At 46.9% G+C, this 23,793-nt stretch overlaps 1 long non-coding RNA gene across 4 annotated transcripts in view; it reads left to right on the top strand.

Moving 5' to 3' along the window:
• The window catches only part of LOC109493473, a 48,090-nt gene that overhangs the window by 4,274 nt on the left and 20,023 nt on the right, over nt 1–23,793 (top strand). For 2 of the 4 annotated variants that reach the window (XR_006588445.1, XR_006588447.1), the window contains exon 2: nt 77–189. The exons of 1 other annotated variant lie outside the window; for it this stretch is intronic. This is a non-coding gene — a long non-coding RNA (uncharacterized LOC109493473). Of the gene's footprint in view, nt 1–76; nt 190–22,078; nt 23,489–23,793 lie in introns of those variants that run through there. One more of the 4 variants, XR_006588443.1, reaches the window with a different exon arrangement.

The following is a 23,793-nucleotide window of genomic DNA, read 5'->3' as shown; positions in this document are numbered from 1 at the left end:
AGAGAAACTTGAGTCTCAGGTTAAAACAACTTGGGGGCTTATGTGTGGATTTCGCTTACCCTTTATGGGTCTGCAGGTACCTGAGCATCGCCTGTGTGTGTCCCACACACCCTCCTGTCCCCGTGTGCCTCTGAGATGGCTCCCAGAGGGCAGAACCATCCATCAAAGCCGGGCAGGCCTCCAGCTCAGGTAACCACCGCACTTACACAATTGTCCCTTTAAGAAAGGTCAGCGGGGGATGTGTTCCTTCCTGCTTCTGTGCTCCTGAAGGTTTTCATGTCCACACTAACCCACTGTGGGCCTGGGCCAAGGCCAAGTTGCCCATCAATATTTTAAAGTAGCGGTGTTATAAAATTTATGGAAGACGCACAAAGGACAATTCCCTGAAGTGACCAGCCCGCTGAGAGGGGATATTGGCTAAAAGGAGATTTCTCTTTGAAACAGTGTGAGATCAGCTGCCAAGCTGGGGAAACCCTTTATATGCATGGGCTCAGAGCTTGGGGGAGAGGGAAATCTGACCTGGTTTCAAATCCCACCTACAACTGTTAATTTATTTGGTTATCTATTAACAGTCTCCTGGCAGCTTACTTTTATGTTTAAAATTAAGTGCTTGATTGATTATTTTCTAGAACAGTGATGGGATGTTGTTTTATACTTAAGCCAATCCATTAGTGGGCTCTCTCATTACTGATCTCTTTTCCTTCCTTTCTTGGTTCATTGTGTGTGTGCCTGTGTGTGCACCTGAAGGTTGTGAGAGGGGAGGAAAATGGGGCTTTTATATATTCCCCAAACTATGGTGTCCACCGCGAGGTGGTTCATTCTCGGTATGATTCACAGGTGGGAGCAGAATCCCAGAGAATTTTTTATTACGGTGATCTCATTTTATCAAAACTCTTGGCATAAGCTTCTATTTTTTTAAAAACCTCTACTCGTGGTTTACCTGCTTAGGAGGCGTCTTCAAATATTTCCAAAATTCTTTAGATTTGCTTCTAAGGATTTGGAACTCTCTCATTTTTTAAAAAAAATTAGGTTTATTAAATATTAAATACATACAAAAATAAGCTTTGTGAGGCAGAGCCTTGTGACTCTTGGGCTCAGGCAGGTTTCTTGGTGTTCCGGCTGCTTAGTGGTCTATCAGCCCTTGGGGTGGCCAGGTGTGGCCTGAGGTGGCCTGACCTCCCAGGCTCGTCACGTCTGGCCGCCCAGAACAGTACCAGCCGAGCAGGGTCTGGCCTGTGTTGCACCTGAAAAAGGTAGGGAAATCACTGGAATAAGGTCTGAGGGGTGACAATCAAACGAGCCTCCGGGTCCACAGTGCACAGTGCAAGGGCTAAACGGTGCTGTCTTTTCTCACTGGCCCTCCTTTGGGGTGGAGGGTCCTTCCGGTTTACGGGCACAGGGGAGGATGACTCAGTCCAGCAGTGGCAATCAGGAGCATGTGTCGCCCTGCCTGTGGTGCGTTCTGTCACAGGGCTGTCTCACAGGAAGTGCAGCCGTCTGCCCTGCACTCGTTGGTCAGGAACAAACAGGCAATCCGCATAGCGGACCATGTTTTGCGTATAGGCGTGTCCCTAAAATTTTGCCCGGCAGCGGAAGTGTTGTAAATCTAGTACATTTCACATATATTTGGGAGGGATGGGAGTCTAAAGGAAACCTTCAATGAAGCACAGACCCTTTCTCTAACACACGCCCTCCTGGGCTAATTTGGAAACCTAAGATTTTTGACTCAGGCTGGAAGGTGGCTGGGTTCAGTTGCGACGTCTTGCTAAGAGAAAGAAGCAAAAGGCACATGGAGAGATAGTCCAAAACCCCATTATTAGCAGCTTTACAGTGGTAAAGAGCCTGAGGACACCTGGGCTGGGGTTGGCGCTCACCTACCAGACGCTTCTAGCTCTTCTGCTTCCTGGAAGGAGATGTCACGTGGACAGCAGCCAATGCTGGGGCCTCAGAAGCCTAAGTAATGACTCTGCCTTCATGGGAAGAACTTTGGTGCGGTAGGCAGGTGGGTGGGGGGCGGCTCCCTCTGGGTCCACACTTCCTGAGGACGCCTGCAGCTCTTCCCAAAGGCAATGCTTACTCCACCCTTCATTTCCTGGGGCCGCTGTGACAAAGTACCACCAACAGGGTGGTTTAAAAAAAAACAAAAAAAAACAAAAAACACCAGAAATTTATTCTCTCACAGTTCTGAAGGCTGGAAATCCAAAATCAAGGTGTCGGAAAGGCCAGGCTCCTTGCACCGGCTCTGGGGAGAACCTTCCTTGCCTTTCCAGCTTCCGGTGGCACCAGGTGTTCCTTGGCTTGTCTCTGTGTCACTTCAATCTCTGCCTTGGCCTCACGCAGACTTCTCCTGTGTCTTCTCTTCTGTCACTTGTAAGAACACTTGTCATGGGATTTAGGGCCCACCCGGATCACCTTGAGATCCTTGATTATATCTGCAAAGACTCTTTTCCCAAAATAGCTCATATCACAGGTGCCAGAAAGACACGTTGATGTCTTTCTGGGGGACACCATGAAACCCCCTACACACCCCCTTCTTGCCTTTCCCAGAAAGCACTCCTCCACACTCCTTAGGACCCACTAGCTTCACATCTCCCACTTATGAGGCAGCACCGTATGGTCAGAGCGTGGAAATGGGGTCTCAGGGCTGAGGTGGGTGTTCCAAGCACAGGCCTGGAATCCAGTAGAACCTGGAACCCAATCCTGGTTCCCCGGATGAGACCTGAGCAAGGAATCAAACCTCTCGGGACTCTGGTTCCTCATCTCTAAGACCAGGAGAGTAACATTTCTATGGAGAGAGCCAACGTGATATGTAAGAAGTAAACGCTCCGGGTGGGAGGAATCCTTCGCTATCATAGCATTATTATGGGCTGGGAATGGAGGAACCCAGGCTTCAAGTCTGACTGTTCCTGACTAGCCCTGTGACCTCTGGTGGGCCCCTAAGGAATGTATAAAGTGTCCGAGTGTCTGTGCGATCTAACAGTGACTCCTGGCCTTTTCAGCCCCAGCAGCCTCGAGCCCTTGGTCCGGCAGAAGCTGTCCAGGAGAACTCTGAGCTTCAGTGTAGCTCATGTATACTCCTGGGGCTGGGTTTCCAAAATAGCACGGGAGAATTTTGCAGCACATTTAAAAATAATATTTGCTGCTCAGTTATCACTGGGAACATGGTTTCGGTGGGCTGTATTTCACTTCTCCTGGAAAGGAAACAATTTGTGGAAGCCCTGAGTTGGAGAATAGGGTTAGAGAAACAGCGGTTTAGTCCGTTCTCCTGTGTCCAGAGGAGACTGTCCAGAACCAGAGACATCGTGCTGTCCAGGCTCCTTCGTAGGGCCTGTGCAGGGCATGCCGTGGAAAATCAGAAGCATGCTTTGAATTTACAGGTGGGGAAATTGAAGCTCAGAGAGGGGAGGTGGCCTGTGTGAGGTCATCCAACTGGGGGACCGGGCCTCTTCCTTTCTAGACTTCTTTCTGGGATTCTTATTTCATCTGACATTGCTTTGGGGTTCCACTGTGTAGGACACGTTTTTTTTTAAAGTTTATTTATTTTAAGAGAGAGAGTGTGTGTGCACAAATGGGGGAAGGGCAGAGAGAGAGGGAGAAACAGAACCCCAAGCAGGCTCTGTGCTGCCAGTGCAGAGCCTGACTCGACACTTAATCCCATGAACCACGAGATCACGATGTGAGCCGAGATGAAGAGCCGGACGCTTGACCGACTGAGCCACCCAGGTGCCCCTAGGACACATTTTCATCGAACACTGTTGTGCTACTGTTCAGTTATAGTTAAAAATATATTCATTCCTCCCAGGGAAATTACAGTCTAATGCAAAGTTAAAACAAAAGGAGGAGCCTGGATGAGACAGAGCAGAGAGAAATTCTTCCAAATGGAAGATCTAGAACAGGAATCTGGAGGCTCCTGCAACTTTCTCACATTTGCTGTAGAAGGGACATGTATTTTATTTGCAAACAAGCCTTCATTTAAAAGGGTAAGGCACATAGGGCACTTGTTGGGATGAGCAATGGGTGTTGCACGTAAGCGATGAATCACGGGAATCTATCCCCAAAACCAAGAGCACAGTATACATATTGTATGTTAGCCAACTTGACAATAAGTTATTATTAAAAAATAATAAAAATAAAAGGGTAGGGCACAGGAGGACCTGGGTGGCTCAGTCAGTTAAGCGTCCAACTCTTGACTCTGGCTCAAGGTCATGATCTTAAGGTTCATGGGATCGAGCCCCAAGTTGGACTCCTCGAAGACGGCACAGAGCCTGGTTGGGATTCTCTCTCTCCCTCTCTGCCCTCCCCCCACTCATGCTCTCTTCTCTCAAAAATAAATAAAAATTAATTGGAAAAGGGGCGCCTGGGTGGCTCAGCTACTTAAGCGACCGGCTCTTGGTTTCAGCTCAGGTCATGATCTCACGATTTCATGAGTTCAAGCCCCACATCGGGTTCCATGCTGGCAGTGCAGAGTGTTTGGGATTCTCTTTCACCTCTCTCTCTGCCCCTCCCCTACTTACGCTGTCTCCATCTCTCTCAAAATAAATAAATACACTTAAAAAAAAAGAAGTAAAAGGGTAAGGCATATCTATTTCTTTTCTCCCCAAGGCCTGGTATCTGAACACAACTTTTGCTCATACAGACTTATTTGGCAAAGTTCTAAAGATCTCTTTCCCAGGATCAGCATCTTACCTGCCAAGCTAGATACACACACTTAGGTATTTATTTTTTAGAGAAATAAAACTTTAATAGTCGTGAAACCGGGAGTATCCCCTGCTTAACCACCTCACCATGTGAAGAGGATATTTCAGCAATTCAAAAATGAGTCTGACCTTTGCCCGGGGGCATGTGTGCAGGTATTAAGGGCTGTTGAAGGACAATCTGTATAGTACAGGAGGCGACATCTGTTCTACAGAATGTGACAAGGCCTCATCTTCTCAGTTGCCTGCTCTACTGACTTTCAGCCTGTTTCTGAGGATGGTTCCAGTGGCCGAGGAGAGAGCACTTGGCCTTTGATGGGTCTCACTCATTTGTCCAGCTTAGCACTGGGCAAACCTTCAGAAAAGAAAATGCTTGATTTTCAAATAGTTGCATTGTAATGACCAGAGTGTGTGTGTGTGTGTGTGTGTGTGTGTGTGTGTGTGCGCGCGCACGCGCTTCTGTGTGGACCGAGGCGGGGGTGGGGGAGGAAAACAATTTATAAATCACATCTTGCAAATCCTTCCATTCTGAATCGGTTGTAAACTCATTTCTTTGCTTTTCTCAAGCTTTGATTTATGTATTGGGATCATGGGGTTTGTGTCCCTTCTTCTGACTCGAAGTTTGAATTTAGCAGGGTGCTCCATAAAAATGTTGGGTAATTTGCATGCTCTGGGCTGATTGAGTTGCATTCTTTATACGACCATTTTTAGATGGATTGTCTCTGTGGGCCCCTGTCCTTTTGTTTTCTGGGGTTCAGAGGTTACATCAAAAACCTCCCTGCCTGCTGCCTGATGTGACCTTTGAACCCCAAAGGGCACAAGATCACGAGGCCATAAAATCAAGCACAAACACTAAAGGTGTCAGTCTGATTGTCCTCTGAGGACAGGAGTTTAGGGCTTGAGCACATGATTTGGGGGAGTGGGAATACTGAGAGAGCAAAAAGCAGGGAACGCTGAACATCTGAACCTCAGTCCATAGCCAGGAAGGATGTAAAAAAAAAAAAAAAAAAAAGCCCAGGGGGATAGACATCGTGCAAATTGCTAAAAATGTCAGCAGCATCTTTCTCCAGGCATTTCTGGTAGGACAGGACCGAGAATGTCAAGCATGCCAGATCTGCAGACTGTGGGGACCAGATGCTATTTTCCAACTGCGTTGCCATAATCTGGGTCGCTTTTCTGTATGCTGCCCGCCCTGGCCAGCGTGAAGACGGCAGGAAGTCATAGGAAGGAGGTCTGCATGCTGGCTCTGCTGTTCAAACTCTCAGGAAGGACAGGCTGAAATCTGAGAGCCGCAGCCCGCACGGCTTGGAAGGAAGAGAGCTCTGGATTAGCTGTTGGTTTTTTAAAAGGGGAAGGAGCACTGGCTCAGTGTCAAACCTCCAAAGAGTATGTCATTAGAAAGGGGAAAAATCTATTTGGAATAATGATAAAGGTCTCCTTGTGGCTGGCTAGCATTTCAGGGCAAACCAAAACAAACATGCAAGGGAAATGCAGTGGAGCCCTGCAGGGCCCAGGTTGAACGGTGAAGGCTCAGGCTCAGGCTCCTTGACACCAAATAAATTATCCAGAATATTCTAAAACCATAAACGAACTTCTACTGATTTATGCAGAGGTTTCCGAGGTCTTTCAAAAATGCATGTGAGGAGCAATTACGTTCCCCAGTGGCATGGAAAATGTTCCCCAGCAGCAGAAGGGAGCAGAGCGGAGCGCGGCTGAAAGCCTACAGCTGCAAATAAGCTGCCATGGTGGAAGAAAGCCCATAAACGGGAACAAGAGTAGGGGGAGGGGTCGTCCTTGGGGAGAGGTCAGGGCCTACTCTGGATTGCACGGAGGGGGAAACCGAGCCCCACGACAAAGGTGACCCAGAGACATCTGTCCCCAGATGTTATCCTCATGCCCAAAGGGGAGGGAAGGGTTTTGCTTTGTTTTGTTTTTTTAAAGAATGTATACAAACCTGAGTCCTCCCCCGACCAGGGCAAGCAAGGAAAGAGGATACCCCTGACCTGAAACTCGGACAGGGGCTGTGGGTTTGAAGGCCTTAAGAATCCAGACAGACAGGGGCGTCTGGGTGGCTCAGTTGGTTCAGGTCATGATCTCACGGCTCATGAGTTCGAGCCCCGAATCAGGCTCTCTGCTCTCAGTGCAGAGCCCACGTCAGATCCTCTGTCCCTCCATCCCCAGCCCTCCCCAACTCTCTGTCTCTCTCTCAGAGGTAAATTAAAAAAAAAATCCAAGCAGATACTTGAGAGTTTGGGGCTAATTCCTTGAGAGGTGACTGCTGCTAAGGAGTGAGGGGTCCAGGTAGGGATGGGGAGGGAGGACAGGACACAGGGGCAGCGGGAAGGAACGAGAAGAGCGGTGGCGAGAAGATGGCTCTCGCTAGGATGACTGGTTCTCAAGCTGGGGAGGGATTTGCAGTGTGGATGAAGAATGGAGTAAAGTTGTTTTCTCTGGGATGACTGGGTCTCATACCTACTCCAGGCCCCTGGCACTTAGGGATTCGTTTCTGGGAAGAGCTGAGCAGCTAGAACAAAACTCTTGTCTGTTTCCGCTTCTCAGAGTAGTTGTTTTGAAGGTGGGGACCCTGAGTTTCAAGTGTGTGATGCCCCCGTCTCACCAGGGGTGAGACCCCGGTTTCCTGTCGTCTGGGATCACCTGCCTTGTCTCCTGACACCTGCTCTCCCAGAGGTCAGAGGGCCCCACTTGGATCCTTGTGCTTTCTTGGATTTGGACTAGTGGCAGTTTAAACCCCTGAGTTTTCCGGGGCGCCTGGGTGGCTCCGCCGGTTAAGTATCCGACTTCCTCTCAGGTCATGATCTCAGGGTTGGTGAGTTCAAACCCTGCCTCAGGCCTCTGCTCCCTGCGTGGAGCCTGCTTCAGACCCTCTGTCCCCTTTCCTCTGTCTCTGCTGCTCCCCGACTTGTGCTCTTTCCCTGTCTCTCTCAAAATAAACAATAAACTTAAAAAAAGTAAACCCCTGAGTTTTCCTGGTTTGCTTGATGGGAAAGGGGCAAATCCTGACGCCGTAGGAGAGTAATGGGCAGAGGACAATTTAGTTTGACTGAAGATCTGGGGAGAGGCCAAAGAACACCTTCTGGCAGGGCTGGCTTTTCACAGTGCGGTGGGGAAGACGCTCCTCCAAGCACCACCCAGCTGGCTACCCTGGCCTGGGGGTGGCCTGCCTTTTCCACCTGTTTGAAGCCCACGTTTCCAGGGTAAATTCCCCCACCTTCAGGAAGTCTTCCTGGACCAGCCAGGTCAGAGCGATCTTTCTTTTCTGATTGTGCGGCGTGCCATTTGTTCGGCGCGTATTATGCTTGGGTTTCCTACTCTCCACCACACGGACTGCCCGCGCGCCTGTGCATTTCCCTGGGCATGTATCTACTCCGCATCGAAACCCCTTCTGCAGCTCAGATCGAGACTCCTCCAGAGCAGGAGCTTTGTCTTTCCTCCCATCCATCCCCCTCTCTAAAAATATTTCCTGGTTCATTGACATATTGACTTCTTGGGTGCACCACACATCTCTCTTTGATGGACGTCCATTTTATTAGAAGCTTTCGTGGGAAAACGGTGATGCAAAATTCTCCTGGCTTCCCTACTCAGTGTTCCGTGAGTCCTTAGATGCATGGGACACCCACACAAACGATAGCACAGTTGTGTGTCACTTCCCACACAGTGGTGCTCTCGGGGGGCCTAGGGTGCAAGGGCGTTCCTTTTTGATGGGTGTGTGCAAGTGAGTCAGGCTGGGAACAGGGGCGCTGACACTTGGAGACACCCTCAGAAGGTGTAAGTGGTTTGAGTCGGGACCCTGGTGTAAATATTTCCTACGAGCTCCCCTGATGGCTCTAACGTGCCTCCAGGGCTCGGCATCACTGGTCTATATGGTGAAGTAAGACTATCTCCTGGTTCCTGGTTCATCGGTTACAATTTCCGCCCGCACAAGGTCTGCAGTCTCTGCATGTCGATTCCACATTCGTGGGGAGGGACATTTGATTGGCTGAATTTGGGACCGCTTGTCTTGTTTGGTCCAATTAGCTGTGGCCAAGGAGTGCAGGGGGAGAGTGAGGTCATGAATTACAAGCCTGGAAATTGCTACTCCTTTAGATTTGGAGTCTATCTCCTGAGAGTGGGAGGTTGTACAGATATCCGCAAAGGTGACTTTAGATGTGGGGTCTATTTCCTAAGAGTGGGAGGTTGTGCGGATACCCCAGAGGTGACTGGTGTACCTCCTTGTGCCATTATGGTGTCAAACTTTACTACAAGTGTTTGTTTTGTGGTGTGTGAGCTCTTCAAGGGCAGAGATTGTCATTTTTGGAGACACCATGTATTCATCATATTTTTAATTTTCTGTATCTGATGATGCCTTGACTTCTTGGAGCCTTGCAGCCCCTAGGGCGGGACTACCCCTTCTAGGGTTGTCTAATTCCTAGAGATAGCAGACAACTTATCTGCAAGCACGCCTTTGCTGTGCACACCAACCAATCTCAAGTCATGGGCTCCAACCACCTCTTGTCCTCAGGACATTATCCTCCTGCCCTAAATCGCCCACTCCAGGGCCAGGCACCAGGAAGCATCCCTAGGGCTGAGAGCCTGCTGAAATTCTTGAAACTATCCAACCTCAAGCTTGCTCATCTGCTTACCCTTCCTCACCCATTCTTTCCCACAAAAACCACAATAAAGGCTTTTGCCCATAACTTTCCATTTGTTCCTTCGGCCTCCTGGCTGACCCTGGTGCTTCTTCGTGTGACCCCGCATGGCATGGCATGGTGTGCCCCCTCCTCTTAGGAACTGTAAGTTCCTAAAGTTCCTAAAACTGTAAGGTGTTTTCTTTTTTTACATTTGTATTCATCCTTATAACAACCATGCAGTGCACCTTATATAACATATGAGCATGCCAGAGGGTTCCCTTGTACCACTTCTTTTTTAAAATTAATTTATTTATTTTGGGAGACAGAGAGCAAGGGAGGGGGAAAGAGAGGGAGAGAGAGAATCTGAAGCAGGCTCCGCACTGTCAGCACAGAGCCCAACGCGGGGCTCTAATTTACAAACCGTGAGGTCGTGACCTGAGCTGAAATCAAGAGTCAGACGCTTAACTGATGGAGCCACCCAGGCGCACTCCACCTTGTACCCCTTCTAAGTCAATACCCAACCACCCAGAGGTAGCCACTAGTCTGGCTTCTGTGAAGTTTTAGGTGTTCTTGAACTTGGTATAAATGAAACCCTTTTGTATCTGGCCTCTTAACACTCATCATTGTGTCTCTGAGATTCATCCCTGCTTCTGCACGTGTTTGTAGCTCGTTCTTTTTCGTTGCTGGGTAGGGTTCTCCTGCATCAGGCTGGGACCTACAGGGCTTGCGGCTGGGATGTAGTGAGCCCTCCTTTCGGTGGCAGCCGTCGTCTGGTCTGTTGGTCTCACCAGACTTGAATGAAACCATGATCCCTGGTACATTTTAGAATACCTGAGCACCTGGCATAGGGCCTTTCATGTAGAAGGCAAATGATAAGTATTTGCAGAATTGAATAAATGGGTGGGTGGCTGAGCAGAGCCTTGAGAATTTAGAGGGGGCCTGGGCATGACATGACATGGCTGGTCCAGCCCTGGGGGATGGATGCCTGGCTGGCTTCTTTCATGCTCTTTCCTCTGTCCTAAGAAGAACCTTAGGCAATTACAGCCCAATAATAGTATGGAGGGACCAGGAGACTCTCTGAAAAGGAGCAATCAGACTGAAGAGCCAGGGCGGAAGAAGAAGGTGCGAGTCCAGCATCCCTGACCATGCGGAGCCCATCACGGTGTTTGTAAATGGCAGGGATGAATGAGCATGCTGTGCATATATGTCACCACGCCCGGCCTTCTCCCCTCCTTCCCCTCACATTCTCTCTCCAGGATAAAAGATGCTTGGCGCTAAAGAACCCTTGTCTCTTCTATTCAGAACTGGGGGAAACTGACAAACTCCATTCTAGTTCATTAGACCCTGCGGTGAATTATGGGAAATGGAGGGAACTCATGACTGGAGCACACTTAATGAACCCAGGAACTCCAGTGATGGATGGATAGATGGAAATGAACATTAATCTACTCTCGGTCACTCCGATGATGTCATTTTTAACCAACCGTGAACATCACCCAGAAGCCAACCTGGAGACAGAGCAGTGATGATGGGGGGGTGGGGGGGTGCGGCAGCCAAGGGAGAAATATTAACCGGATTTCAGAATCCTGACAGTGGGTCCTTCTACGAGTTCATTTAAATGCTCCACTTAGCTCTTGAATTAAAATAAGACAGGGCTAAAACTTTAATCAATCCAGTTCAGCCGCCACACTCAGGCACGAGCAGAGAATAGAATGAAGGTCACAGGAGAAGTCCGGGAGAGAGAATTTGACAGTCTGTGCAGATGAATGGGGTTATGCCAAATGGCCTTTGAGATGAAAAGGAGGCCCAGGCCGGCAGTTCATTTAGAACAGGAGTGGCAATCTGTCGATAGCGGATGCCGGATTCCTGATCCCTGTTTTTCTAGAGGATGCAGGTGTGTGTGTGTGTGTGTGTGTGTGTGTGTGTGTGTGTGTGTGTGTACGCGCGCGAGTATGTGCTCACCTGCCCTAGTGGAAAAATAGGTGAGAAACTGCTAAAAACAAAAACAAAACCCCTCTTCTTCAATGTTTACTTAATTAGAAACTTATTTATGTTCGTTAGCAGCTAATTTCCATGGAGGGTTATTCCATTTTGATGCACGTGGTGTTTTTTCACATATTTGGATTGCTTAGTCTGAACGCCTGAGGAATTCATAGAGGTGGTGGGGATTTAGAAACCCAGTGCATACAGCTGGCAGGCCAGGCCTGTGGCAGTGTGGTCATAAGCAGCTAATGAGGGTGAAGAGCAGGAGAGCAGGGGACACCAGGGTCCAAAGGCCAGTTTCTCCTGCGTTTTTGCCTTAGTCCCTGGCAAACACCCATCCACAGGGTACAAGGGAGGCCGGCTGTCCCCCACGTGCCCGCGAGATGCCTGGCGGTGGGGAGAGGACACTGGGCAGGCCGGCTGTCCCCCACGTGCCCGCGAGAGGCCTGGCGGTGGGGAGAGGACACTGGGCAGGCCGGCTGTCCCCCACGTGCCCGCGAGAGGCCTGGCGGTGGGGAGAGGACACTGGGCAGGCCGGCTGTCCCCCACGTGCCCGCGAGAGGCCTGGCGGTGGGGAGAGGACACTGGGCAGGCCGGCTGTCCCCCACGTGCCCGCGAGATGCCTGGCGGTGGGGAGAGGACACTGGGCAGGCCGGCTGTCCCCCATGTGCCCGCGAGATGCCTAGCAGTGGGGAGAGGACACTGGGCAGTGGCCTGGCAGTGAGGAGACAGAAGGATACCGTGAAGACCTTGGGGGCCATCGGTCACATCTGATGTGACTGCAGCCCAGACATTCCCTATTGTGACACCCACCTTCATTGCCTTGGCCCTTCATAGCCAGAAACCTAGACGCTACTCTAGGAAAGGAGGAGACAGGCCCTGTATTAAGTAAGTCTATCTCTGTCCTTTCTACCCAGAAAGCCTAATAGCACCCTGCTTGCCTGCCAGCTCTCTGACTTCTCTCTCCCTCCCTCTCTCCCCTCCTCTCTCCCTCCCTCCCTCTCTCTCTCTCTCTCTCTCTCTCTCTCTCTCTCTCTCTCGCTCTCCACACTGGTCTCCTTGCAGATCTGTCTATGCCAGGACACACTCCTGTCTCAGTGCCTTTGCATTTGCTGTTCTCACTTTCCAGAGTGTTCTATGCCCACATACTCTCATGGTTCCCCTCCCATTCCACTGTTTAAATGTCACATTTCAGAGAGGCCTTCTCTGACATTTCCTTTAAAATAACACCATCCCCCATCACTCTGTGTCCTGTTTTGTCTTTAGAGCACTGATCACCACTGACATTATGTATATGTGTATGTAGATGTGTGTATATGTCGTGTGTGTGTTTGTGTGTGTGTGTGTATAATTTGTGTATTGTGTACTGACATCCTCAATAGGATGTCAGCTCCATGAGAGCAAGGACCCGGTATTTAGTGCCCACAGTGCTCAGTGCCTGTGCATGAACACTTCCTGAATGAACGTGTGAATCCACCCGGGCACGTGTGGAGCACAGGGGACTTGGCTTCAATCCGCCCCTCAGGGCTTCTGTCACACACCTCTGCCTTTGGGACCCGCCATTTAAGCCCTCTCTTCTCTCTACTTCTCCACTCCCTCAGCCCAGAGAAACTTTATCTAGCCTGGGGCAGAGCTGTCTGGCTCTGACTGATCACGTATTCTTCCAAATCTATTATTTATGCCTCCACCGTATGCCCAGAGTCCTTCAGGCCTGAGGCTTCTTACACTCAAAAGCCGTGCTTTGAAACACATAAAGCTTTCTTCCCCCCTTAAAACTATAGTCTCTACTGTGAGTTTCCAAAAGCCTGTTTTGTAACGAAGAAGCGAAAGCTGGATTCCTTTTACTGCATTTTGCAATGTCATCGCTTTCCTGATGCAGGGCCCGGGAAGGTCCCTGTGGCTGCCTGCATCAGAGAGCAGGCCAGAGGGTAGAGGATAGGGTGGGGTCGGTGGGGCCAAATACTATCTCCTCACACTCTGGAGAGAGGAACTCCCAGGAAGTATTGCAAGTGTAAATGACCTCAGTGAGACCTCTTGAAAAGCACTTCCTAATTGTTGTTAAGGAATTAACAAACACAACGAAAAATAATAAAACCCAGTGCTACTGGGGATGTGGGGAAACAATGCATTAGTCGATGCAGCACTCATTTGTTCCAGGATTTTTAGAGAGCAGTCTGGCATAACAAGAGCTATGAGATAGTCAATCCTGGTAATGCGCTGGTATTGCCCTGGTAACCCCCTCGGGGGAATACACTCAATGAGTATAAGCCGGAAGGAGCAAATGAAAAAGCAAAATTTGTTCAAAGATAATTGTGGCAGTATTTAGCAACAATGAAAACATCCGAGACAGGACAGAGGTTAAGCAGACTGTGATAGGTTAAGATAATAGCCAAGTAGCTAAGGATAGTAGCCGAGTCTGGGGTCAGGGTAGGATAACTGCTTTAACAAACGACATCAAAGCTTATCACAGTAAATGTTGATTTCTTGCCCACATCACAGTCCAGTGTGGGTCAGTTGAGTCTACTCTACAAAGTCACTCAGGGACCCGGGCTCCTGCCATTTATTGGCTCCATCGTTTCCTCTCTGTATCTGATAGATGCATGAGGGAATGGGGAATGAAGGGATAACAGAGGACCGCAAGGGAGATTTCATGAACCAGATCTGGAGGTGGGGAGGGGGGCAACATTAAGACTACACTTTAGTGGCCAGAATGCCGCCATCTAGCCACACTTAACTGCAAGGGAGGCTGGGAAATGTAGTCTCACTACATGCCCAGAGTGTGAGGGTGATAGGGTTTGGTGGACACATAGCAATGTGGCATCATCAAAATGATAACGCTTGTTGACTCTGCTGATCCATGGGAACTCAAATACTAAATAATAATAAATAGAAAAGGCAGAACACAGAAGCACTAATTAGGACTAATTGCTAAGAACTACGTAATTGCAACTATGTATATTCACCAACTTGGAAGTGATTTTAGAGTATAACGGGCTTCGTAGTTGTGTAGGGTCTTGTTTTCCTCCTGTGAAATGACAAAGCGTGATAAGCGGAGGGACAGTGGGTGCGACAGGGACACCCTGTCCCCTAGGGACAGGAACCCAAAGTTGCATTCTATCATGCTGTTTACCTTTTTGAGACTTTTTTGTGAAAAATACTGAGGCTTATCTCAGTAATTTTTTTTCTGGCTATAAGGTAAATATTTTCCCTGTCACTAAAGTTATTCCAAATATTCATGTCTTTACAATATTCCGTTCTGTAGATATGCCATAATTTATTTAATTTATTTTTTTTAGTTGTATAAAATATTTTTTTTTTATTTTTAATATAATTTATTGTCAAATTGGCTAACTTACAGTGTGTACAGCGTGCTCTTGGTCTTGGGGGTAGGTTCCCGTGATTCATTGCTTACATACAACACCCAGTGCTCATCCCAACAAGTGCCCTCCTCAATGCCCATTACTCATTTTCCCCTCTTCCTCACCAGTCCCGCCTCTGCCCCCCGCCATCAGCCCTCAGTTTGTTCTCTGTATTTAAGATTCTCTTATGGTTTGCCTCTCTCCCTCTCTGTTTGTAGCTATTTTTTCCCCTACCTTTTCCCCCATGGTCTTCTGTTAAGTTTCTCAAGTTCCACATATGAGTGAAAACATATGAAGATATGCCATAATTTAAACCACTTTCCTATTAGGGGACATTGTTTCCATATTTTATTGTTATAAATCTCTCTAAAGAATGTCTTTTACATACATTTCAGCCCACCCTTCTGATTACTTTTTAAGACTGAGTCCTTAAAGAGGAGTCACCAGGTTAGAGAGTATAATGATTTTCAAGATTCTTGATACATAATGCCAAACCACCTTCCAGAAAGATCATATAGTTTCTATTCCTCTCTCACTTCACCTCTGCAGCATCTGGCGCGATCAATCTTTCTATTTTATTTTAGTTTTTTGCTAATTTAAAAAGCAAGAAGCTCTACCTGGTGACTCTGTTTTTTAGTTTCTTTGATTACTTTTTTATGGCTGAATAGCTTTTCTTATGTGGATTAGGCAGACATTTGTATTTTCTGTCTTATAAATTGTCTATTCATGACCTTCCCCCACTTGAAAACTTCTTTTTCTTATTGATTTGTATGGATGCCTTATATATTAAGAGTATTAACCTTTTGCCTGTCAGGTGTGTGGCTCATATTTTTTCAGTTTATTGTTTGCTTTGCTTTTATTTTTTACATCTAGAGGTTTAAAATCTTTGTGTGATATAATCTATTAGTCTTTTCCTTTGTGACCTCCTGCATTGTTTTATGCTTGGAAAATTCTTTCAATGCAGAGAGCAGATAAATAAATACTTACCTACATTTTCTTATAGTTTTAAAAATAATTTTTGGGTATCATAATTTTGATACGTCTGGAATTTATTTTATTTTGCCATGTGAAATGAGGACTTAGAGGTTTTCTGCCACCAGAGAGCCGATTTTTCTAAAATCACATGTGAACAACTTATTCCTTTGTCACTGACTTGTGATGCCTCCTTTATTAGCTAGGACGCTCTTATTAAAGTGCAGATTTTAGAAGCCATAAGGTGGAAATAATAATCGGTCGCCGAGTACCTAGAGTTGCCATGAAAATCAAATGAGGGAAATCTATGTGAAGGGGAAATTGCAAATTCTGAAGCTTTCTACAGATGCTTTGGTGGCTAACGAAAGTTAAGAAAGGGAAAGAAAAAATAGATGCCAGCGTGCTCACCATGTTCTTACAGAAAACGTATGATAATTATAGGCAAGTAATGTTACGTAGGGCTTGAACCACTGTGAGTATAGTAAGGCCTTTTGTGTTTTCCTGTTTCATAATCATGTGTCTCTTTGCTGGTATTCCCATGCTGCCAAAGCCAGGAGGAGAAAAGGTGGGCTGTTTTTTTACTCAAGTCTTGGGGAGAGAATGGTTTGGGGAGGAAAAGGATGGGGGTTTACAGTTGAAAAAAAAATGAACGGCAGAGAAATCTAGAGATTTCTTGTCCTTATGCCCCAGGTCTCCAGACAAGAGCTGACTGGAGTCAGCAATTCAGTTAACTGAACAAGGGGGGGATGGAAGTTCTGCCATGAGCACGGCACATGGGCTTGGCGAGAGACACATGGAATGGAACAGACTGTCCTGTGTTCCAAGGCAGACTAGCCCATGAAAAAGCCAAGGAAACTCAGGTAATACATGACCGAGGGCCAAATGGGGGCACAGAAGAGCCAGTGGGAATTGTTAAGTGCTCCTGGGAAATAGAAAAAAAGAACAGCCAATAAACATATGCTTTTTTGTGTGGGATCAGTTTAGAGAAGAGCATGCAGAAATGGCAGCAGTAGGCAGGTTCAGAATATAAACAGAAATGACCCGAGATCAGGTTTAGGTCCGTTCCCCTGGATAGCAGACCGAGTGGACTTCTGCTGAACGAGAACGGACCCACGGGGACAAGGGAGCCACACACCAGGGACCGAAGCTTCCGTGGACACTCTGAGCAATGGGCAGTTTTGTTTGTCAGTTTCTTAAAAAATAAAAGCTGTTCCCCAGGAGCAGAAACTTAGGGACAGGAGCAGGTTTGGGAAGAGAAGAAGGAGTAATGGACAAATGGCTGGACACTTTCATGGCATTTTAGTTCATCATGCAAACCCTTAGTTGAAAGTGGTCTTCAAAAGGTGATGTGCTCCTACGTAACAGTCAGCTCTGGGCTGCTGTACTCCTGATGAACTTGATCTCCGTGACTTTGGGTTTGACCCTGCTCCAGGAATGGAGAACAGCTGACACTCTCACTTTCTTATGGATTTGATCATGTCCATCCCCACCGTGCAAATGTCAGGCCCCCCAGCCCTCCTGCTCCCCCAACTTCTCTTCTTCCATTTTTCAGTGCAAAACAAAGTCCTGAGTGCTCAGTATTCGGAAGGCTGTGAGTCTAGACAGGGAATTGTTAATTTTTTTTTTTTTTTCCATGGAGGACAATGGTGAAAGAGCTAATATCCACTCCACGTGGCCCTGGGTAATTTTTTCTTCTGTCATCTTTAAGGATGATGCACAACGTGTGAATATGGCCCACAATTGAGGCCTAATTATGATTCTCCAGTGAGTGTGCTGCATTTTGGAGGAAGTCTTAAACGAGCACTTAAGCAGTAATGCCTCTGAGCACACCACTGTGGATTTGGAGGAGAGCTTTGATTCCTGCACCAGGAGCAGACTACTCCCACGCTGCTCCCACAAGCGCTTTTATCACCAAGTTATTAGACCATTATGGTCTACGATGGTCTTTTACCGCCTTTGATTTTTTTCTGTTGTCAGACGTGAGGAAAGTGATGTGTAATATGATCCAAAATGCTCTTGTTTGTTTTAATCTACTGTTTTAATATATTGTGGCTTCCTGCCATTACCCTTCTCTGGCAAGGCCCTCGGGCCCTTTGGAGATGGTGCGAGCCTGGAATGTGCCGGGCACTTTGGGGCTTTGGCCTAAAGTGTGGGCATGCGCGTTCCTGCCAGGTGGGGACTCAGCCACACGGACGCTGGAGGTCACCCGGAAGGAGAGCGGCCTGGGCACTGGGCAAGTGGAACTAGCCCCCCAAAGAAATGTCTTACAAGCTCTGAGTCCCAGCGGGTGCTTGCACCAGTTTGGGGGTCCAAAGCCTTCTTGGGCTTGAGGTTTAGGTCAGTCTCCCAAAACCCAGCTTGGCATTGTTGAAGAGAGACTTGCCTCCAAGAAGTATTTCAGAATGAGACTTTCGTGCGTTAGGACATGGTTCCAGGTGATGTAGATGGTATGTGACAATCGTCCGAGAAACTCTGGTCTTGGCTCTGTCACTAACTGGGCAAGTCCCTTTTCCACTCAGAGCCACTTGGTCCCTCATCTCTAAAAGGAGAGTGTGAGACTTAATGATGCAGGGTCCCTTCGTAATTTCCAGCCCTTTCCTTGAGACCCCGTGTCATCTTGCCAGCCTTTCTGGTGGTGAATGAGTGTCTTATACATGGGAAGCTGTTGGCTTGTGAAGGCTGTGACCAGAGCTATCTGTGCCTCCTTTGCTTTTGTGGTGATCACCAAAGTCATTCTGGAAAGCCCACTGGGAGAGATGATAGAGCCCGGTCCACTCTGCATGCTAGCCTGGATGCTGGCAGGGACGTTGATCACTCTTTTTGGCTTTTAGCAGTCAGGCCCTTAGAATAAGACACCTGCCTTGAGCCTTTCATTTAATCGCTCAGCAGAATCTTTTGAGGACAGAATATGTGTCAGTTTTCCTCCTTATACCGGCCCCATCAGACATGCAGGAATGGTGTTTATGTGCTGTGTACAGACGAGGCAGCCAAGGCTCACAAATGTTAGGGAACCACCGCAGAACAGAGAGGGTCTGCACAGAGACTAGAATCCATGTCTCTTCACCATTAGGCCAGTGTCCTCACCCTATATTGTAGATGACAAAACACAGACAAACCCTTGATCCTCAGTTCCCCCAAGCACTCATTGTTAGAGAAGGAGAGGGGGAAGGGTTGGTAGTGTCTCTACACATTCCATAAAAATGTTTCAAATTAAGAACTTTGGAGAGAAGATTGGAAGGCATGTGCCTGGGCTCAGCTTAAATTTTTTTTATTTATTTTTGAGCGAGAGAGCACAAGCAGGGGAGAGACAGAGAGAGAGGGGGACATAGAATATGCAGCAGGCTTCAGGCTCTGAGCTAGCTGTCAGCACAGAGCCCGACGCAGGGCTCGAACCCATGAACTGTGAGATCATGACCTGAGCCAAAGTCAGACACTTAACTGAGCCACCCAGGCGCCCCTGCCTGGGCTCAGTTTAGACTTCCATTGGGTCAGATCGTCATTTGTCAGTGTAAAAACCTATGCTTTGGCTAACAGAAGTTCCACCATGAAAACCAAATTCAAAAGTCAAACCTTTGCTCATTATCTGTTGGGCAACAGTGGCTTTGGAAGAGGAGGGATATTTCCCTTAAAGATAATTGGTCTTTTTATTCAAGATGGCAGCTGAACACAACATCCCAGCATAATGACAGTGAAGATGTCCAAAAATGAATAAATCCCATAACGGCACTGAGAATGGAAGTGGGGAAGGTACCAGCAGCCCCGAGATTCTAATTTCTGTCAGAGATTCAATTAATACACCAAAACAGAGATATATGCAGAAATGATCTGAGCTGTCTGGAGAAGGCTAGGGCTCCTCATGTGTATGCTGGTGCTTTATAATAAGACCCTTTAAAAACATTGGTGGCGAGTGGGGAAGGGGTATAGGGAGGTGCCAGCTCTCAAGAACTGAGCTCAGCATCAGCTGCCACCATTGCCCTGATTCAGGTGAGAGGCCAGGTCATGTGTGGAAGTGCACGCCTTCTTAGAGGAAACCCATCACCCTCCTGTATCAGTCAACTGAGCATTTTGTGCATAAATATGAGTGGGCAATCCAAGACTGTGAAGGAAAGAAACAAGCACTACACAAGAGAAGACAGACATGAAGAAAAAGGAAAAAAAATACCTTTGGAATGAAAACAATTTTTTTAATTGAAGTATAATTGATGAGAGAAATTTTAAGACTCTCATGAGAGTCCTTAGAGAGATACAAGATCTCGTACCCGTAAAGAAAGAACAGGCTGCTATGAAAAAAGCCTACAGAAAACAAAAAGAATTCGTAGAAATGAAAAATATGACTGCCAACAGAAAAATCAAATAAAATGGCTGCAGATGAGTTTCATGAACTCTCTCAGAGCCCTGAGTAATATGGTGAAAAGATGAAAAATAATAGAGGAGAATGAAGAGATAAAATATCAGTCTAAGAGCACTAGCATTCAAGTAATGAGAGGTCTGGGAAGAAAGAACAGGAGAGAGGAAATTATGACATAAATTATAGCCTGAGCATTCTAACAATTAAAGAAAAACACAAGTTTTAAAATTTAAAAGTCATACTGATTTCTGAGCAGGAAAGTGAAAAAATACTCATATCTTTTTTTTAATGTTTATTTATTTCGGGGGGGGGGGAGAGAGAGAGAGAGATTGATTGTGAGCAGGGAAGGAGGAGAGAGAGAGAGAGAGAGAGAGAGAGAGAGAGAGAGAGAGAGAGACAGAATCTGAAGCAGGCTCCAGGCTCTAAGCTGTCAGCACATAGCCCGATGTGGAGCCCAAACTCAACCTGTTAGATAGTGACCTGAGCTGAAGTCCGACCCTTAACCGACTGAGCCACCCAGGCACCCCACTCATATCTTTAGGTGAAGCAATAAAGCACAAAGATAAAGAGAAGGTTCTAGACCTGCAGTGTCCAATAGAGTAGCCAGATGCCATATGTGGCTATTGAGCCCTTGAAATGTAGCTAGTCTAGGTTGAGATGTGCCATAGTTGTAAAATATACGCTAGATTTCAAAGACTTAGTATGAGAAAAGTAATATGAAATATCGAATTAATAACTTTACCTTTTTTAATGTGGCTCCTAGAAAAATTTTAAATTATATATGTATAAAGGTAAAATAAACACTTTTCCAGCCGTCTGGGTTCAGAATGAATCAGAATCTTTTATCTACCAAGAAAACTTTCTTTAATACATTTATTTGAGGATGTCCTCTACCATGAGTACAGGAGAGAGATAAGCAGCTAAGGGCCCAGGAAACAGTGATAAAATTCTAGATTTGAAATGGAAGCCATCCCAGGGTGATACCTCTGCAGCAGACCTAAAAGCCCAGCTCATATTAAAACATAAAGTAAGAGAACCCTAAAAAACTGCTCCAAGAATAGAATGGGGATCATTTAATAGGCAGCACGATTAAGAAGCTGGGAGCTGTTGACCTCATGAGGAAGAGTCAGATGGTTTGTTTTGTTTTGTTTTTGTTTGTTTGTTCTTCTCTCAGCAAGATAAAAGCACGGTTAGAAATGCCAAGAAAACGACTGGGAAACTAGAGAAGAAACTTTTAGTTCAAATACAAATGAGCAAAAATGTGGCCTGATCTTGAGCACTTGATGGAATACAAGAGAATCCATTTGACCTTAACCCTTGGACCATTCTCCTTTGAGGAGAATCAGTGACAATCATATTTCTTTTTCAATGGATCTAATCACACGACTTCTGCAGTGACTAATAGTCATATAATCACATTCATATAATTGTAGTTAAATGGTTACTAATTTTAATTTTTATAATCAAAACAGAAGTCTCAACTACAATTATAGAAAAGCACGTATGCGCAATCATTGACCCGGTAAAGGTAATGCTCCAGCTGACAGAGGTCAACTTGTCAAAGGGGGAGGGAAGGTGAGTGCAGGGGTGGAGCCTTTCTCATTATATTTGGGGATGAGGCGAGAGATATTGTGTAGGGAAGGTGGAGCAAACAGAGAGGATCAGTTAAAAGTGTAAAAGCACTTTAATATGCCAGCGTGACTGACCAAACTCAGGAAAGGGAGAATCAAGTGGAAACGTAAGCTAAATTCTTCCTCTCTCAAAGAGAAAGGAGATAACTTGTTGTTGTTTACCACCACTAAATCAAGAAATTGAGATCTGCGCATATTGTTTAGAATTATGGCAGTAACGTAGAAGAATGAAAAACAAAAGATTGACAGGGGTTGCCTCCAGAGTGTGGGACTTGGGTTGGGGGGGGGGGGAGAGATGGAGAGATGTACTTTTCTTTTTTTTTTCTTAATTTTTTAAATGTTTATTTATTTTTGAGAATGAGAGAGAGAGAGGGAGAGAGAGGGGATGGAGGGGCAGAGAGAGAAGAGGACAGAGGATCTGGAGCAGGCTTTGTGCTGACAGCAGAGAGCCGGATGTGAGGCTTGAACGCATAAACTGTGAGATCGTGACTTGAGCCGAAGTTGGGCGCTTAAACAACTGAGCCACCCAGGCGTCCCTATACTTTTCATTTAATGCCAGCCTGTGCTGTTGAAATTTTCAAACTTTATGCTTGTATTATTTTATAATACTTTATATCTATCTATCATCTATCTATCGATCTATCTATATTTATAAAACATTGGTGTTAACAATAGGTGTAAAGAAAGCCCTAATTAAAAAATTGCTTTTCCCTGCTGGTGACATTTGCTAGCTTGAGTCTTTAGGTAATGATGTATCTACTTGTCCTTTGGGGGGGTCCCTACTCTGGCTGAGTTCCTGTTCTTTGCGTGGACACTCTCCATCATTCTAAATCAACTCATGCACTTAACAGTGCTCTTTAAGCCTTAATAAATATTGTATTAGCATTCACAGGGGATGGTATGGAAAGATGGGAGTTCATGAGAGAGGGGCTCTTGTCTTGACCATTGTGTGTGTATTTGGCACAGAGAAGAAACAGATTTTCCCCGAGACTCTGGAAAACCTGACGGAGAAACTTACAGGGTCCTTATACATTTCCTCGGGATTGGCAGAAGAACCAAGGGCTCTTTGGACTGCCCAAGGCTCATTCTCCTGGCCCCAAGGAAATGTGCCTTAATCTGTCTCTTCCATCTGGCTTGTAGGCCCTGAATGTTCTGGTAGTGTGGTCATCAGAGGCCGTCGTATCTGGGCACTTCCCACGGGAAGTGGAGCCCCTGGGCTTCCAGGCTACTCTGGTACTCGCCTGAGCCATGGAATCGTGTGCTCCCCTAGCAGCTGGCTCTTCAGTGGCTCCAATCTGAGGCACAGGGCCCTACCTCTCAACAGACCACTGCTCGTGCCTGCTCTCTGCTTCCATCAGTCCTCTACCAATCAGTGTGCTGCTAACACTCAGCTGGTTCTTGACCTCACTTCTCTTGCTTTGTTGGTTGGCTCTTGGCTCCTCTCCCCACGTGGCCTGACCCTTCCCATTCTTACCGTTACCTACCGGCCTCTAGATCTCATGTCCCACCATGTAAAGGATAAGATACTGGTGATACAAAAATGAGTAAGAGTCTGCCTTACTGCCAAGCACCTTAGGGGCTAATTGCCAGAAGAAGCAATCATGAATAGAGGGTTGAACTTTGATTTCCACCCCCAGACCTCCTGGGAGGTAAGAGGAGCTGGAGAGTAACTTCAGTCACCAGCAGATGGTGATTTAGTCAATCATGGCTGTGTAATGAAGCCTCCATAAAAACCCACAAGGAGAGAGTTCAGAGAGTTTCCATGTTGCTGAACACAGGAGATTCAGGGAGAGTGGCTTGCTTGGAGAGGGCACTGATGCTCCACGCCCTTTCCCCATACCTCGCCCTGTGTACCTCTTCTGCAGAAGTTCTAGTAAGTAAAAAGTTTCTCTGAGTTCTGTGAGCCGCTGTAACAAATTAATCAAACCTGAGGAGGGAGTTGGGGGAACGTCCCGTCGATGGCTAGTTGGTCAGAAGCACAGGTGGAAACTGGCGTCTGAAGGGAGGGCAGTCATATAGGACTGAGCCCTTCATCTGGGGGGTCTGATGCTGCCTTTGGGATGATAGTGTCAGAAATTAGTTTAATTGTAGGATGCCCAGCTGGTATGCAAGATTTGCTTGCTTTTGGATGTGTGGGGACCCCCCACCACCGCATTGGAATTTGGGCATAGAAGCCCA

Source organism: Felis catus, chromosome D3 (assembly GCF_018350175.1).
Source record: "Felis catus isolate Fca126 chromosome D3, F.catus_Fca126_mat1.0, whole genome shotgun sequence".
NCBI lineage: Eukaryota > Metazoa > Chordata > Mammalia > Carnivora > Felidae > Felis > Felis catus.
The sequence above is the reverse complement of the archived record's forward strand: the minus strand, read 5'-3'. Positions and strand labels throughout refer to the sequence as shown.